Here is an 11837-nt window from a genome sequence, read left to right as displayed (position 1 = left end):
AAGGACGTGCCTTTGCTGGCTGTTCCGCAGGCTGTTCCCAAGGACACTGCTTGCTAGATTTTTAAAGTCTTCATTACAGAACAACGAAGCGGTCTCCTAAAAGCTGCTCCTCTTGTGCGATCCTGCTGCAGGGTCCCTGGCTGCTCAGATCTGAAGAGCCTGGTGCCATGCCACATTTACACCAGTGCCACTCTCCCAGAGCCTCGAGAAGGTGGTTTCAGGCAGAACTGCAGAATGGTGGGGGTTGGGGGTAGAAACAAGAGAAGCCACTCATGTGGGCATTGTTCCAGATAAAATGAATCCCAGCTCTGAGGACTTTACAGGGAACCCAGAACGGGAGCAGGGAGCTAACTGCCACCGGGCTCCCTGCCTCTGGGAGAAAAGTCCCCTGTGGGGAAGAAGCGGTGTTTTGGGGCCAGGGGAAGGAGGCATTAAGGAGTAGGGGATGGGGAAGGGACTCTGGGAAATGGAGCAATTCACTGGAGTCACAAACCCCCCATGAGAGAATGCATGCAGCCAGAACCTACAGAACACGTGGGCACCGTGCAAAATTAAACAGAAAGCCCCTTGTTCAAAAGTGATCAAGAATTTCAAGATGGTGACAGCAGAGCCTTCAGCCAGCTGTGAGGTCCTTCTATGGCAGGGTCCTGTGTGACTGCCCAGGTCACAGCCCATGGAGCCACCCTGTGTGCAGTGACCTACCAGACAAGCGAGAACACACTCCATACTGAGTACGTTCGTCACAAGACACTGAGCGAAGGGAGTCAGAGCCCAAAGTGAGCCACATACACTTTACGGAGGGCAGGTGCTGGCCCACAACATCTGCTGAGGACTGAGTGGGCCTCCCTGTTTTTTCCTGCCCATGTCTGATGCAAGAAGCTAAAAAGGAGAAGTCGAGGGGCTTTGGGTTAACCACATGCTACATCGGTCGCTTCCCAGGGCGATAGGGGTAGCTCTAACCAAGCAGCAAGTGCACTGTTTGCGTTGGGCAAGGCGCTTAGGTTACAGACCAAATGGCCAGAGGTCAGGGGGGAGGCTGGTAGGAATTAGGGGCTTGAACTCTGTCGGGACCCTCTCATCTGTTTTCTGCTGCGTGTGGGACTACTTCCTCTTTCAAAGGTTGGCAGGCCTAAGCACAGGTCCTTCTAGCTAAGGAACTCAAGAAGCAGTGGTAGAAAAATCCTGGGGAGAATTCTGATGGGCTGCCATGTGCCCACTCCTGGACCAATCACTGTGAGGTACTGCCATTGGTCCAGTGGGGCCTCATGCCCAGGCCTCGGGCCAGATGAGGGTACGTGCTGTGATCGTCAGCTCCCACCTGAGCCGCAGCATTGGTGGGGGTTCCAGGGTTGATGAGGATGGTGAGCAGTTTCCTCAAAGACGTGGGGGCAGTGTCCAGGCAGACAAAACAAACGCCCACAATAATGTTCCAATCTGGGGACGCTCCAGGGTTTAGCATGGCCCCACCCACCTCCCCCCCAACCCTGGTCCTACCTGAGGAAGGAGCTGCTGTGTTTATTCTCTTTTTCTCTTAGGAAAAACCTGCCGTTGCAAAGACAGCGGAGCTTTCCATGGGAGGAAGTTGGAAGGGCCTGCTGTCGATGCTGAGACTGTGCCCAGATAGGCACTTAAGTGGGGGACTGACAACACCCCCTGGGGTGCGGCACGCTTCCTGAGTCCAAAGGCGACCATGTTTCCTTGGACTCACTTCTGAACCAATGTCCTCTAGAGCTCAGAAGCTCCCAGATCACAGCAGCCCAGCCCAGCAGCTGACAGTGTAGCTGAAAGGAGGGCCAAGGCCTGACCCAGCTGAGCCATCGCTTTGTTCTGAGTTCCTGAGGCAACACCACCACCTGTCTGTCCTCATGCGGTAATGACACACCTGTCTCAGCGCAGATCCAGGGAACGTGCTGGGAAAACACATGCTCTGGGCACAGAGCTCAGGATCCAGCTTAATGCCGCACCTATTGAGTGGCTAACTGGCTGGCAGGCCCTGACTGACTGAGTGACTGACAGTGCCTGGCAGACTGAACGACACTGACTGGAGGACTGACAAGGTTGCAAGGATGGCCTACACCTGTAGCTGCTGGGAGTGACTCCTCAAGTAGGATTAGCAAACCGCACCAGTTTTGACTTTATCTGAAGTCAGACCTACTCTTGAAAATAGCATCACATGAATACAAGGACCCATTCAGCCTCCCGAGGCAGTTTCAGTGTGGGAGGAGGCCGTTTCCAGAGGCGCACCCCCCACAGGAAGGATGGGGAGCCCGGGGTGGAGCGGAGGTTCCTCTCCTTGCTTCAGGGATTTCTCCCAGCCTGGCAGCTTTCTCTCCTCCGAGCCTGTCTCTTGATTTCAGTCTCTCCAAACCCCTGCTCTGCACAAAATCACCTGCTTAGCAGTCCCCTGGGCTCCATGGTTTCCTTGAGCCTAAGGCCTTTGCTCTCCTACCCTCCTGGATCTCTTGTTGCCACCCCTGCCCTCAAATGTCCCCAACCTTAAAAGACCACCTGCCTGTTCAGTCCTCCATGAAGTCTGCCCAGGCCATTCGGGCGCCTGTGAGCCATCCTGCTCAGCCTGTCCTCAAGGCTGTCCTGTCAGGGCCGAGTGTGTCTGACTGCTCCGTGCGCCCTGGAAGTAGCTCTGCTCTGAATGGCTATTTGCTGCACCGTATTGGACTCCTCTCTTGTATTTGGGATTGGATTTAAGACCACTTACACTTGGAGGGTTGGGACTCTTTTTTTAAACTGAATTTATTAGGGTGACATCGGTTAATAAAATTATATAGATTTCAGGTGTGCAATCCTAGAATATATCATCTGTATATTGTATTGTGTTCAGCTCCCCAAGTCCAGTTTCCTTCCATCACCATTTACCCCCCTTTCACCCTCTCCTACCTCCCCCACCCCCCTTTCCCTCTGGTAATCACCACACTGTTGTCTGTGTTTATGATTTTTTTTTTCTTAATCCCTTCACCGTTCTCACCCAGCCCCTCTACCCCCTCCCCTCTGACAGCTGTCAATTTGCTCTCTCTCTCTGAGTCTGATTCTGTTTTGTTAGTTTATTTTGTTCATCAGATTCCACACATAGTTGGGACCCTTTAACCTTGTCTCCCCATTAGCCCTGAAGTCATTCCATCAGGACTGGTGAGGTTATGGCACAGAAACCAAACAGTCCCCAATCCCACCGGCTAAGACCAGAGTTGGCTGCCCCACTGTGCTCCATGCCCATTGTAGGTTGTCTGGGGCTGTGCTTGCAGAGAGCAGGCTGAGAGGGCTCTTTCTCCAGCTCCCCAGAGGGCTGAAGCAGGAAAAGAGAACATTCTCAAATGTCATTGGCTCTTAAAGCTTTTGTGTGGGTATCATGAGTGCTCACATGCCATTGGCCAAAACAAGAGACACAATGCTACCTAACTGCTCAGGGGCAAGAAAATGCAGTCCTATTGTGTGTCTGCACAGGGCGGCATATTGGGAGAATGGCAGTATGATAACCCATCTGTGGTGGACTAGAGAGAGATATTTATTGATTGAAAAACTTGAAGGAGGGAATGAGTTAAATGAAGCATGGTACATCCACTTAATGGAATACTGTAAGCTGTTACAATGATATTGCAGGAGGATGTTAATGACATACAAATGTTGAACATATATTATGAAGTATAAAAGTAGATTATAGAATAGAATGCACCATACAATCTCTTTTGTGTTAAAAAATGCATTTTATACTTATAAAATATAACCAAAGGAAATTCTTTAAAAGATCAACAGAGGAGAAACAAGATGGCGGAGGAGTAAGTGGAAGCTACACTAACTTCCTCCTAGAACTAGTCTGGATTTACAATGTAATTTTGGAGAAATCATCTGGAATAACGAACCGAACACCAGCTGGAGAGAAGTCTTATAACCACGGAGAGACAGAAAAGGCCGCTACATCACAACGTGACCGGTAGGGAGTGCGGAGACGTGGAAGGGCTGGCTGGGCTCCCACGGGTGGCAGCTGAAGGGGCTGAGAAACAGCTCAGCAGCCGGGGATTCCCCCTGAGAAGGGCAGGGTCTAAACCCCCAGCTGGGCTTCCCAGCCTACAGCGACAGAGTGGAAAGTAAAATAGTATCAGCTGTGAAAAGCGAAAAGCCACAGGCTTTCTTGCTAGCCGGAGAGAAACAGCAGGAGAAAAAGAGCTCTTAAGTGGATCACATACGAAAATATTTTGGCCACCACTTACCCTGGGCTCAAGCAGAGGGAAGGCAGAGAGGACTGGAGACACTTGGGGAGAATTTGGCACGGTGGCTTTGAGGGGAGAACTGGAGGAGCAGCTGACTGGGTCCCAGTGCTGACTCATCCCCAGTACTGCGGGTAGACCATTCCCCTCCAAGTGGCGTCAGCCTGAGGGGAAGCAAAAGCCCTGCCTACAGGAATTAAGCTGCCACACCCACAGTCCTTAAGCCTGACAGCTAATCACAGATTGAATAGATTAACAATCAAAGAAGACAGACAACAGCAGTAGATCCCTGGAAGTCTCCAACAGGCTGCCTAGGGCCAGACTGGTACATGATCTGACGCCACCAGAGGCAGATCCAGGAAGTGCAGATCATTCCAAGAAGCACCAACAAACAATAGGAGTCAAAAAAATGGGGAGACAGAGAAACAACCTCCCATCAAAAGGAAAGGTAGAATCCCCAGAAAGAGTGCTAAATGAAATAGAGGGGAGCGAACTATCAGATATGGAATTCAAAACATGGATTATGGAGAAGCTGAATGAGCTCAGCGGAAACTTCAAAGAACTCCAGAAAAACTACAAGGAACTCACAGAAAATTACGTGAGCATGAAAAAGGACATAGAAGCTATCAATAAGAGCCAGGAGGAAATGAAAAATACGATCTCTGAATTGAAGAACACAGTAGAAGGAATTAAAAGCAGGCTAGAGGAAGCAGAAGATCGGATCAGCGAGCTGGAGGACAACCTACACAAAAACTCCCAGACAATGCAACAAAATGAAAAAAGACTGAACAAGACTGAAGAGGTTCTAAGACAGCTGCAGGACAACACGAAACGTAATAATATCCGTATCATAGGAATTCCAGAAGGAGAAGAAGAAGAGCAAGGGATAGAAAACCTCTTTGAAAAACTAATGACAGAAAACTTTCCTAACATGACGAGAGAAAGAGTCACGCAAGTCCAGGAAGCACAGAGGGTCCCAATGAAGATGAACCCCAACAGGCCCACTTCAAGACACATCATAATTAAAATGCCAACATTCAAAGACAAAGAGAGAATCCTAAAAGCAGCAAGAGAGAAACAACTAATAACATACAAGGGAGCTCCAATAAGGCTATCATCAGATTTCTCAGCAGAAACACTACAAGCCAGAAGGGAATGGCAAAAAATATTCCAAGCAATGAAAAACAAAGGCCTACAACCAAGAATACTCTACCCAGCAAGGCTTTCATTCAAAATGGAAGGTGAAATAAGGAGTTTCCAAGACAAAAGAAGGCTAAAAGAATACATCTCCACCAAACCAGCATTGCAAGAGATGCTAAAGGGTCTGCTTTAAGAAGATGAAGAAACAGAGAGACAGAGAGGAACACGAGTACAAAGGGGGAAAATGACAATGAATAAGTACTGAAAGAAAGAAGGAACTTCTACCATTTGCAACAACATGATTGGAACTAGAGAGAATTATGCTTAGCGAAATAAGCCAGGCAACAAAAGAAAATTACCTTATGCTGTCACCTGTTACAGGAAACTAATGAACAACACAAACAAATGAGCAAAATTGAACCAGAGGTATGTAAACAAGGAATAAACTAACAGTAACAAAGGGGGAGATGGGAGGGAGAGAAGGGGTAAGAAGGGGAAGGGTCTAGTCAAAGAACATGTATGAATGACCCATGGACATGGACAACTGGGTGGGGACTGACTGTGGGGGGGGGCAGGGTGCAGGGAAGCAAGAGGGGGAAAAAAAGTGAGACAACTGTAGTGGAAAAACAAACAAACAGAAAATTTTTTAGTGGGGGGGGGAATAAAAATATAAAGAATAGAAATGCAAGTTCAGTGAATATTAGAAGGACAAGGATTTTCCTTCCGATAAGACAGTCCTACAGATTTAGAGACTTGTATGTGGGTTATGTTACATAAATTAACATGTGTTTTCTGTTTTCAAAGGGCATAAGCCTACAATCTCATTACCTGAGTGATTATCTGTATGCATAGGCCTCACTTAATCCTGTCTGCATTGCTGCCTCCTGAGACTCAATGGTTTGGCTGAACTAAGTGGCTGGGTTGGTGAAGAACGGGGTGGTCTGTGGGCTTCACTTTAAAACTGGTTTCTCTTTTCTATCCTAATGGCTTGGACAGAAAAAGCCCAGAGGCCTGAGATGGGGGAAACCTAAAATATTTCCCTCAGTCCAAAATAAGTATAATGGGCAAAAGGGTTTTGGACAGGTGAGATGTACCTGGCACACCTTCCTCCAAAGAAGCCCTTCTTTTCCCTAATGTGGGACATTGAAAAATTAATACCTGTCTTTTGTCATCTAGTGGTTACGGATTAAATGATGTCCTTTAACCCTGTTGCCCCCAGAATACAACAAGGATGCCAGCCTGTCAAACCAAGCATGCCGTTGTCCAGAGACAGCCAACCAACCTGGAGTCTGCACGATCCTTCCCCTTGTGGGAAGGCCACCCTCCCCTCCACATCCCCACTCTTATTAGGGATTTCTTGACCCACGGGTAGGTAGGACGACGACCATGTCCAGCTTGAAGCAGCTAGAGGAGCTCGAGACCTTCATCCATTGTCCTTTATAAGATTGTAAAGGGTCTTAAGTCTGAGAGGGAGGAATTGTTATTTTTTATTGTTAAAATATTTAACTAATTAATTAATTAATTTTAAAAAAAGAAGAAGAAGAATATATGAAAGGGTGAGGCGGGAGAGCTTGTATGTACGACCCATGGCATGGACTTGGAGAGGGGATTGTTGGGGAAGGGGGGTGCTGGGCGGAGGGGAGCAAAGGGGAAAAAAAAATTGGAACTATTGTAACAATATAATCAATAAAATATACTTAAAAAAAAAAAAAGATCAACAGAATATATCTGGGTGGAGGGATTAGAATTATAAGTGACCTTCTTCCCCTTTTGGTCTCTCTATTTTTATAAATCTTCTATAGTTAATAACTTTGGTAACAATAAAAAAAAAATTCCATGCTAAACAATGCTGGCTTTTAAAAATTGTAAAATATGTATGCATTATAAGACTCAGAAAACTCAGGCCCCTTGAATTGACATCTGATAATATCCAAGTGCAGGCCCTTCAAGACCTCTTTGCTTCGATGCACGCATATTTCACTGGAGGAGAGCCCTCGCTGGCCAGGGCCGACTCAGGGGCCTCACAGTCCACGTGAGCACCACGACGGTTCCAGTGCCAGAAAGGAGTCCCGTGCAAGCCCTGGGTCCTGGGCAGGTTGGAGGATCCTGGGAGGCCACCCTCCCACCACCAAAGATCCATGTCTGCCGGCAGCAGTGGCTGTTCTGTGGAAGACTCATCACCTTCTGGCAGGGGAAAGGAGGCAGCCCTCCCTGGGGACACCCCAGCCCTGGGGCCTCACAGCCTTATCGCTCAGGAGAGCGATAAGGCTATGTGTATTCTCTGTGTATGTTCTGAAGTTGATTCAGCTCCAGGAATTTTCTTTTTTTTTCCTTGTCAAGTCATATTCAAAATAACTCTTCATGATCTGTTGGGTGCAAAGGCAATTGATTTATGGCTCTGCTGCCTTTTGGTTGCTTGGCAAAGCCCTGCCTGGCCCTGGGGAGGTTTCCCTTTGCTTGTTTACCCAGAGTGATTTAGGAGCGGCAGGGCCAAGAAGGTTTCCCTATCCCTTCCGCCCCAGAACCTGACCTTGGGGCCCCTGCCCTCAGGGCTCACACCCTGGTGGGACTCAGCGTCATATTTCACCCAGAGTGGCAGTTATCCCTTGGATGCCCTGGGCCATGTCACTCACATTCTCTGGCTTGCAACCTTTCGGAGAAGCCCCCAGGGAGATTTCCCAGGCGGGTCTGTCTCCTTGACGGCTGTCTGCTTCTCTCTGGGCTTCGCCTCTTGCAGGGGCGGGGCGGCAGGAGGCCGAGACAGCCCGTTATTAACACTGACTTTGATGGGTTGGCTCTTTGCAGAGTCCGAGCGCAGCCAGGGCCTGCGATATAAAGGGAGGAACCGCTGTATGTGCAACACGAGTGAATCTCGAAATAATGATGCCGAGTCAAAGAAGCCAGCCAACCCAAAGCACTGACTGTGTGATTCCGGTGATAGAAAACTCTAGTGCCCGGGAGCAGATGAAAGGCCGCCTGGAGGGAAGGAAGTGGGGAGGGGCAGGAGGAGGTTTCCAAGGGGCATGAGGAAGCTTGGGGTGATAAATATGTCATCGGCCGGATTATCGTGGTGGTTTCACGGTGTATGCAGATGTGGAAACTCATCGCTTGTACATTTTAACTACACGCAGTTTATAGTGGTCAGTTATGCCTTAGTGAAGCTCTTCAGAAGAAGCAGAAAGAAAAAAATCCGGCATGAAAAGTGTGTTCCCAGAACAAGCCACTCGGAGGGCTTGATGTGGACCCGTTTTCACTAGGAGTCTTGTGAGCTCAGTCGCAGCTCCTCCCTGACACCTCTCTGTCCTGTACCAAGCCCAGCAGTAGGGGTCCCTGCCCCATCTGTCCCCATCGAATGTGCTGCCCTAGTGTGGGGTGGGCCCATCTCAGCCTCAGGGGTAGGTGAGGGGAGGTCTGTGGCGACACCACTGGGCCCCGCTGGCTGTTTCGGGGTCTCACTTCTTGAGACCTAACTAAAGCCTGCTGGGCTGCTGACCACACCCAGGCCCTGCCCTGTGGTCAGGCGGGGGGCCTTCATCCCTGCCCCATCACAGGCACCCAGGGGGTGTGGGGAACCCCAGAGGGTGCCGGCCCCTTTCACTTTACTCTCAGCTCCCAAAAGCCCCTGGAGGAGGTTTAAGGGAGAAAGGAGGAAACACAGGAACCGCGGGAAGATGGGGTGGAGGAGGGGCAAAGGGAAAGCACAAGGAAAAAAAACACCAGCTTCTCTGCCTGGCTGTGGGCTGTGCGGAAGGCGGCCCGATGGTCCTCCTAGGCTTTACTTGGCATTTCTCCCTAAGTGATTTTATACTTACCACTTTTTACCTCGCATTTTCCAAGTAGGTTGATGCAAAAGTAATGTCCAACTTTTTAAAAGAAAGTTTTAGATAGTATTTATTAAATTGGTGCCTCTTCTTATAATTTTTTGATGTCACAGTGACTAATTTATACCTTTTTTCAGATTATCGAAGTATTGTTCATAATCGTCCGCAATATTTGCACCCATGTTCGTCCCATCTAAAGACCACATTAAAAATGCTTTCCTCTATGAGTTCCATAAAGGTGCCAATGCAAGTACAGCAGCAAAGTCTATTCAGAGCTCTTATGGGGACGATGCAGTAACTGAAAGAAATTACAGGAGATTGTCTTCCCATTTCCGAAGTGGGGATTTCAGTTTGAAAAACGAGCCAAAAGAGGGTCGTCCAAAAAAACTTGATTCCGAAGTGTTGGAAGCTGTTGTCACAGAAAACCCCACCACTACCTCTAGGGAACTTGCTGAACAATGTAACGAGCCCATACAACCGTGCTATGCCAACTGAAGAGGATCGGAAAGGTTGTAGTATTTGGAAAATGGGTCCCACACGAACTGTCACCAGAGAATCTGCAACAGCATGTTGCTTATTGTGAATCATTGCTTTCGCGACACCTTCAGGCACCATTTTTAGGTTGGCTTGTTACAGGCGCTGAGAAGTGGATCCTTTGCCATAACATTAACGCCACCGATCGTGGATCAGTCGAGGAGGAAGGAGAGTTCAACAACCAAGAGGAGGGCTTCATCCAGAGAAGATCATGTTGAGTGTGTGGTGGGACATGGAAGGAATTGTCCATTACCGACTGTTAGACAACAATCAAACCATTACTGCTAATTTTTACTGTGAACAACTTCATCATTTGAAAGCAGCTTTGAACCAAAAGTGACCCTCCTTAGTCAACAGAAAGGGTGTCTGCCATCTTCCATCACGATAATGCTCATCCTCACACAGCTCGACTCACCAAAAATTTCTTGAAAGAGCTTGTTTGGGAAATACTGCTTCATCCTCCACATTCTCCTGACCTTGCTCCTTCTGATTATCACTTGTTTCGGGGACTACAGAACCATTTTGATGGTCTTAGGTTGACATCAAGAGAAGAGGTTGAAAATGAGTTGGATTCATATTTTGCTTCCAAACCTAAAGATTTTTACAAGCGTGGCATTATAAGCTAGTTGACAGATGGAATGAGGTTCTAGAAAGCAAAGGAGGTTATGTTAACGAATAAATATTTTCATAATCATGGGCTTTTTCATTTTTAAAATAGACCTTGAAATTGGACATTATTTTTGCATCAACCTATCTGTGACGTCCTGGCCACATATGTTAGCTCTATTTTCCCCAGTATACATTAAAATACCTAAGAAACAAAAGCTATTTCTAAAAAGACAAAGTAGATAGTAGTTTCCAAGGGCTGGGGGCGGGGTGGCGCTTGCTGAGAGAAGAAAAGAAATGATAACTAAAGCATGCGGGGTTTCTTTTTGGAGAGAAGGGAATGTTCTAAATTTGATCATGGTATTGGTTTTACAACTCTGTGAATGTATAAAAACCACTAAATCATACACTTTAAATGGGTGAATCGTGTGACAATAAAGCTATTACAAAATCAAAAAGAAAAAGAAAAGAAAGAAAACTGAATCGTCCCCACGACTCCCAGTGGGGCAAGGGCCATGCTTGGAAGCGCTTGGCTCCCTGGCCCCTTCCCGCTGTAACAGCTCAGGTCTCTTGTTAAAGCTGCACCGTGGGTGAGAGGCAGGTGGGGAGCCAGTGGTTGGGGACCTGACTGTGCTTGGCTTTCTGGGATAAGTTAGGGTACAGCCTGGCCTCGCCCGGGAGAGGGCCCCTTGTTGGCCACAATCTGAGCCTGGCTGCAGGCTGTGGGAGTTATGCCCCCAACAGTGCCATTACCACATAAAAGCAGCTGCCCAAATCCATCGTGGCCGTGGCTGCACCACTGAGAAAAACCTTCGGATTCCAAAGTTGCAGCAGACCCTGGCCTCAGAGCCGTTCACCCGTGAGACTGTGGGCCACTTGTAAGTCCAGGGCTGACCCGGTATCTAAGTGGAGGGAGGCGAAGGAACTGGAGCCACTTGAAGCCCCTCAGGCAGGGCAGGGATCCTTGGATGACAGTCACCTGAGTTGCCCAGGACTGTCCCAGAGAGAGCACTGAAAGTCCCACCTCTATAGGAAACCCTTCAGTCCTGGGCAAACTAGACAGCTGGCCACCCTAGTTCCTCAGAAATCCCTGAAAGCAGATGGCCGGGCTGACAGGCTGCTGAAAGGCTATAAGAACTGGTGTCCACCTGCCTTCTGCTCTGATATCTACAGCGACTAGAACATCCCCTGGAGAAGGGAGGAAAAAGGGTCTTCCTGTAAGCCTGGCAACTCATTTTCCAGGCACAGAAAACAAGAAGCCAGACTGTAGGGAATCGGGCTAGGGCAGTGTGGCCGCTTCAAGGTCTTGGGGAGGGGTCCACAGCACAGAGTTCATCTTGGGGGCTCAGTGCGCACTTGCCTTCCTCAGCACCTACCCTCGTCCTCAAGGAGGTTAACTGTCCCTCATTGTGATGTTTAATTTTATGTGTCAACTTGACTGGGCCCCAGGGTGCCCAGATATTTGGTCAAATATTATTCTGGGGTGTCTGTGATAATGTTTGTGGATGATTAATGTGTG

The sequence above is a fragment of the Furipterus horrens genome, unplaced genomic scaffold (assembly GCF_987537825.1).
Source record: "Furipterus horrens unplaced genomic scaffold, mFurHor1.1.pri manual_scaffold_6, whole genome shotgun sequence".
NCBI lineage: Eukaryota > Metazoa > Chordata > Mammalia > Chiroptera > Furipteridae > Furipterus > Furipterus horrens.
The sequence above is the reverse complement of the archived record's forward strand: the minus strand, read 5'-3'. Positions refer to the sequence as shown.